The sequence below is a fragment of the Suricata suricatta genome, chromosome X (assembly GCF_006229205.1).
Source record: "Suricata suricatta isolate VVHF042 chromosome X, meerkat_22Aug2017_6uvM2_HiC, whole genome shotgun sequence".
Taxonomy (NCBI): domain Eukaryota; kingdom Metazoa; phylum Chordata; class Mammalia; order Carnivora; family Herpestidae; genus Suricata; species Suricata suricatta.
Window position 1 is genome coordinate 68,435,179 of NC_043717.1, and position 7,307 is coordinate 68,442,485.

The following is a 7,307-nucleotide window of genomic DNA, read 5'->3' on the forward strand; positions in this document are numbered from 1 at the left end:
GGTCTTGCCTCCATTGCAGGTCTTGCTGGCTGCTCCCTGAGGCCCTGCCTTGGTGGTTGTGTGGAGAATGGCGGCGCCCCAATTCCTTCTGAAACCAAGCACTGTAAGCCACTCTTTTGAGTCAGATCTCTCTGTCCCGGGGATGGGCCAAGTTGTATTTTCCAAGCCTCGACTCATTCCAAATTCTAGTCCAATCACTTTAATGCTACCTCCTGAGATGAGATGTAGTCCTGCAGGCAGGTGGCTTTCTAGCCGAGATTGAGTAGGAGGAATCTGGGAGCAGTTTTCTCTTGGCCCCTCCTGGAATTGGCGCACCAAGCCCAAGGAAAGTGTGCCAGCTAAAGGGGATGGATTTCTCTCCCCTCACTCAGCAGTTATAGATGGGATGCTAGGATCCCTCTCTGTCTGTCCTGGGCTGAGGTTTTTGTCTTCTCTAGAGACAGCTCTATGGGCATTTTCAGCCTCTCTTTCTTGGGGGCATCAGTTAGCCTCATGGGGGTAGGATTATTATATTGGACACCTTTCACCATGGTGAGAACAGAAATCTTTTCTTATGGAAATAGATATATATTCCAGATGAACATTCACCTTCATTGCTCACAATGATTCCATCAGTGCCACCATCCACGAACTTCCAGAATGCCTTAATCATCATTAGGATATCCTATACAACATTGTCTGTGACTAAGGAACTCATTTAATGGTAGATTTAGTACAATAATGGAGTCATACCTGAATATTCACTGGTTGGTTTTACTTACTACATCATGCAGAAGCAGCTTGCCTTATATAAAAGAAAATGTTTCTGAGAGCTTAGTTATAGGATCAGATGTTCCAGGTTAAGAGTGCTATACTACAAGAATACAATAGCTGATTTAAAACCAGTGACCATGACAATATACAAATTATGGAAATAGTCCAGCTGTCCATTGACTGACAAATGAATAAAATGGAACTAGAGTGTATTATGCTAAGTGAAATAAGTCAGAGAAAGACAAAAATCATATGATTTCAATTATATGTGGAATTTAAGAAACACAACAGAGAAACATAGGTGAAGGGAAGGAAAGATAAGATAAAAACAGAGAGGAAGAAAACCATAAGAGACTCTTAAATACGGAAAACAAACTGAAGGCTGCTGAAAGGGTGTTGGGTGGGGGGATGGGCTAAATGGGTAATGGGTATTTAGGAGGGCACTTGTGATGAGCTCTGTATGTTATATGTAAGTGATAAATCACTAAATTCTATTTCTGAAATCATTATTACATTATATGTTAACTAACTTGGATTTAAAGAAAAAAAAGAAAACCAGTGACAAATATATGGTGTTATTTCCCTCATAGTGAGGATACACAAGTCTGGGAAATGAAGGCTTGGAGGAGGGAGTGGCCTCTCTCACTGTCACAGCAATTAATCAAATAAAGAAATATATATGTCTCCATAGCCTTGGTTGCAGCAGATAAGGAGGTTCAATTTTATAGAGAGTGAATGTTTCCAACTGAGAATAAACCATGGTTCCATTAAATTGAAAGCTGAAACTGTGCCTTCGCCACTCTGGTCTCCTCATTCTATTGAACTGAGACGCAGAGAAAAGGGTTACGGCACTGGCTGGAGTGATTGAATCGCGTTACCAAAGGGGAATAGCGTTGCTTCTATGCAATGAGAACAGGAGAAGTATGCTTGGAGCCCAGGTATAATCATTAGGGCACCTCTTAATACTCATTTGCCCAATAGTCTTGGTCAATGGGAAAATGCAGAAATCCAATAATTATAGGATTGAAGGTTAGGGTCATTACATCAGGGAAAGAACTCTGAAAAGCTAAGGGGAATATAAAATGGATTATTGACTTTGGCCTCATGACTGGCTACAGAAGGGAACTGTGGCAGCTAAGTGTATCTTTGTTGATAATTATGTTTTCCTTCCTTTCTCTTAAATATGAAAAATACCAGAGATGGTTGTTATAAGTAAAGAGTAAAGAGTATGAAGTAACATTACTCCATGATAGTACAGAGGCTCATGGGTCTTTTTGTCCCTTCTTCCCTGTTGGAGGCGAGAGTTTCTTTATTGAAGTAAAGGGCAATAATGGATGCCAAATGGCTAAAAGGTGGACTGGGTTGGTTATCCTTTATTTTACCTCACCTCCTGATGAATTTTCTGCTCCTTGGTCATTTTCTATGCTCCAGAAGGCTGACTCTTATGGATTATATTCCCCAGGTGCCATTCTTTTTTGGATTTGGTCAATGGAATACACTTACAGAACTTTGGAGGAAGAGAGAAAACTATTTTTTCTCTGTTCCATCACTGATTTGGGTTGTGTTTTATTGACAGTGACTGCAAATTAGTATACTGGCAGTGATGGGCTAAGACTTCAGCTCCTACAGAAGATCCTTCTTCCATGGCCCTAGCTTTCACCAAGAAGTCCCTCATGCTTAAGGGACAAACACCAGAAGCATTCCCCTAAAAATCAGGAACAAGACAAGGATGCCAGTTTTTCCACAATTATTTAACATTGTCTTGGAAGTACTACTTAATGCAATTATTGGAGAAGGGAGTACAATATTAACATTGGAAAGGAGACAAGATGATCATTACTGAAAATGAAACACATCTAAGAGAATCAATCAATGAAAAACTATTTGAAACTTTAGGAATTCCATAAAGAGGCTGGTTATAAATTAACTGCAAAATCCAGCCACTTTCATATATAAAAACAATAAACAGAAAATGTAAGATAAAGAAAGGATTCAACTTACATAGCCATGGAAGAGTAAAGTGCTTCATAGCAGCACTTTCAACAATAGTCAAACCATGGGAAGAGCCTAAATGTCCATCAACTGACTAATGGATCAAGAAGATGTGGTTTATATACACAATGGAATACTACATGGTAATGAGAAAGAATGAAATCTGGCCATTTGTAGCAAAGTGGATGGAACTAGAGGGTATTATGCTAAGTGAAAAACGTCTGGCAGAGAAGGACAGATACCATATGTTTTCACTCAATGTGGAACAGGAGAAACTTAACAGAGGACCATGGGGGAGAGGAAAGGGAAAAATAGTTGAGAGGGACGGAGGCAAACCATAAGAGACTCTTAAATACTGAGAACAAACTGAGGGTTGATGGGGGGTGGAAGGCGGGAAAATGAGTGATAGGCATGGAGGAGGGTACTTGTTGGGATGAGCACTGGATGTTATATGGAAACTAACTTTACAATAAACTATATTTAAAAAAAAGAGAGAAAAGTAAAGTACTTAAGAATACATTTGCCAGGCGCCTGGGCGGCTCAGTCAGTTAAGCATCTGACATTGGCTCAGGTCATGATCTTGTGGTTCGTGGGTTCCAGCCCCGCATCAGGATCTCTGCTGACAGCTCAGACACTGGAGCTGATTCAGATTCTGTGTCTCCTTCTCTCTGTCCCTTCCCCACTCATTCTCTGCCTCTCTCACTCTCTCAAAATTTAATAAAAAAACATTAAAATAGAATACACTCACCAAAAACCTGCATAACATGTATTTATTGATAACCTATAATGTGCCAGACAATGTTCTAGTTTTTTTTATTGATTTTGAAATGCTAAGGAAAATGAATGAAGACAACCAGCAAAACGGTTCTTGTGTAGAACGATATTATTTTCCTCCTAGCTTTATTGAGATATAATTGACATATGTTATCTAAATTTAAGGTCTACAATGTGATGATTTGATATGCATATAAATTGCAAAATGAATATCACAATATGGTTAGATAACACATCTATCATACCATATAATTACACCTTTTTTTGCTGTAGTTATGGTGAGAACATTTAAGATATATTCTCATAGCAACTGCCAAGTATATAATACTGTTAACTATAGTCACCATGCTGTTCATTAGATCCCCAGAACTTAGTGATCTTAAAACTGGAAGTTTGTGCCAACGTCTCATTTCTCCCTTTCCCCAGCCTCTGGCAACCACTAATCTACTCTCAGTTTCTATGAGTTTGGCTTGCTTATTTATTTATTTATTTATTTATTTATTTATTTATTTATTTATATTTTTAATTTATCTTTGAGACACACAGAGAGATAGCACGAGAGGGGAGGGTCAGAGAGAGAGGGAGACACAGAATCTGAAGCAGGCTCCAGGCTCTGAGCTGTCAGCACAGAGCCCGACATGGGGCTTGAACCCACAAACCATGAGATCATGACCTGAGCTGTAGCCAGACACTTAACCGACTGAGGCACCCAGGTGCCCCAAGTTTGGCTTTTTTAGACAGCACATATGAGTGATACCATACAGCACTTGTGTTTCTTTGTTTGACTTATTTCACTTAGCATAATGCTCTCCAAGTTTATCCACGATATTGCAAATGGAAGAATTTCCTTTAAAATTTTTAAGAATGTTATATTTATTTTTGAGACCGAGAGAGAGTACGAGTGGGGGAGGGACAGAGAAAGAGGAAGACACAGAATCTAAAGCAGGCTTCAGGCTCTGAGCTGTTAGCACAAAGCCTGATTTAGGGCTCCAACTCGTAAACCATGAGATCATGACCTGAGCTGAAGTCTGACTCTTAACTGACTGAGCCACCCAGGTGCCCTGGAAGGATTTCCTTTTTTGAATGAATGAACAAAATACATAAATATAAATATATATGTATATTTTAGTCCAGTCATCCATTGATAAACACTGGTTGTTCTCATGTCTTGGCTATTGTGAATAAAGCTGCAGTGCACATGGGGGTGCAGATATCTCTGAGATAGTGATTTCACTTTCTTCAGACAAATACCCCGACATGGAATTGTTGGATCATATTGTATTTCTATTTTTAATTTTTTGAATATCCTATGTCATGTTTTCCATAGTGGCTGTACCAATTTACATTCTCGCAACAGTGCACATATCTTCATCAGTAATTGTTCTCTCTTGTCTTCTTTTTTCTTTCTTTCTTTCTCTTTCTTCTTTTTTTCTTTAAAAATTTTTTTAATGCTTTTTATTTATTTTTGAGAGACAGAGAGAGACAGCTGGAGCAGGGGAGGGTCAGAGAGAGAGGGAGACACAGAATCTGAAACAGGCTCCAGGCTCTCAGCTAGCTGTCAGCACAGAGCCTGACGCGGGGCTCGAACCCAGGAACCATGAGATCTGACCTGAGTCGAAGCCGGACGCTTAACCGACTGAGTCACCCAGGCGCCCCACTTCTTTTTTTCTTTTGACAGAGAGAGAGTGAGTGAGAGAGAGATGGGGAGACGGGCAGAAAAGGAGAGAGAGAATTCCAAGGAGGTTCTGCTCTGTCAGTGCAAGCCTTATGTGGGGCTCAATATTATGGAACCATGAGGTAAGGACCCGAGCCGAAATCCGTAGTGGGATGCTGAGCCACCTGGCACCCCTCTGGTCTTTTTAATAATAGTAATTCTGACCTGTGTGGGTGGTAAGATACACTTTTAAAGATGCCTGTTATCCCTCAATTAACTTATAAATTAAATGTAACCCAAATTGAAATAAAGACAGGATTTTAAAAGAATGTTACAAAATAATACACCTTATGTCTAAATGTCTAAATAAACACATGTGAATAGGCAGATAAATTATGAAAAAGAGTTTTAGAGAGGCTTTACCCTCCCAGATATTAAAATATATTATAAAGATGCTATAATTAAAACAGTTTGGCACATAACGAGCAAAAAAATAACAGATTCAAGAAACATAATAATCAAGAAATACATCAAATATATGTAGATATTTAGCCTATGATAAAGGTGAAATTTTATTTATTTGTTGTTTTGAGTTTTTATTTAAATTCTAGTTAGTTAACATATATGTTAATATTAGTTTCAGGAATAGACTTCAGTGATTCTTCATTTATATATAACACGCAGTGGTCATCACAACAAGTGCGTTCTTTAATACCCATCATCCATTTAGTCCATTCCCCACCTCACTGCCCACGTCCTCTTCAGCAAGTCTCAGTTTATCCTCTAGAGTTAAGAATCTGTTTGGTGGTCCCTGGGAGGCTCAGTTGGTTTAAACGCCCAACTCTTGGCTTCTGCTCAGATCATGACCTCATTGTTCCTAGTTTGGAGTCCCACATCAAGCTCCATGCTGATGATGCAGAGCCTGCTTGTGAGTCACTCTCTCTTCCTCTCTCTCTGCCCCTCCCTGCTCTCTCTCTTTCAAAATAAATAAATAAACAAAAGAAAATTTTAAAAAGAGTCTGTTTTATGGTCTATTTCTTTCTTTTTTTTCATAATGGTGACATTTTAAATCAGTGAGCTAGAGAAAGATTATTAGATAATTGGCATTGGACAATTTGCTAAGTATTCTGAAAAAATAATTCCATGTGTTCAGTATTTGCAATAACATTGAGATGTTATTTGCTTTATTCGTCATGTTAACATTTATACAAATGGTTCAAAAGTAATGGTGTGTAAAATTGCTGGTGCTTTTGTGTGTTATATGGAAACAATTTGACAGTAATCTATATATGAAGTTGAAAAAAAATTGCTGGTGCTTTACTGGTAACAAAGACAATGGCACCAAAAAAATTCCATATAAGCCAAAAATTTAAATACTAAGAATGCATATAAAAATTAGAAGAAAATACAGGCCTTCCTAAGCAGGACACACAAGGAAAGAAATAATTGATAGATTTTGTATCATAAAGATATTAAAGTTCCATATTGCAGAAGTTCAAAGAAAATTATAAACAAGGAATATATTTATAAAACTTAAGACTGTCAGAAAGCTCATTTCACTGATTTACAGAAAGTTCTTATTTATTAATAATTTAATTAAATTTTATTAAATAAATAAATTTCAGTAAATAATGAAAATAATGATTAAATAATTAATAACTAAATTTTTCATTAAATTAATAATTTAAAGAAAAACTTAAATGGAAAAATGGGGAAAGACAATTCATAGAAAGAGAGATACAAATGGGTAACAAACCTGTGAGAAGATGCTTAATCTCATTTATAATTTAAAAATTTCAAAATTTTGGGGGCAGAATGGAATATGTATATCACAATTTAAAAGGTGTAAGTTGGCAGCATGGATATGATTTAAAATAAACATCCATTTTGACCATATGATTTCACTTCTAAGAATTTATCATAAGGAAATAATGCCACAATTGTCAAAATATATGTGTACAAAATTCTCCCCTTTAGCATTTTTATTTTATTTATTTATTTATTTATTTTTTAAAGTTGTTTAAGCCTAACTTTTTTTTTCCATAATATTTTATTGTCAAATTGTTTTCCATACAACACCCAGTGCTCTTCCCCTCAAGTGCCCTCCACCATCACCACCACCTGTCTTCCCCCC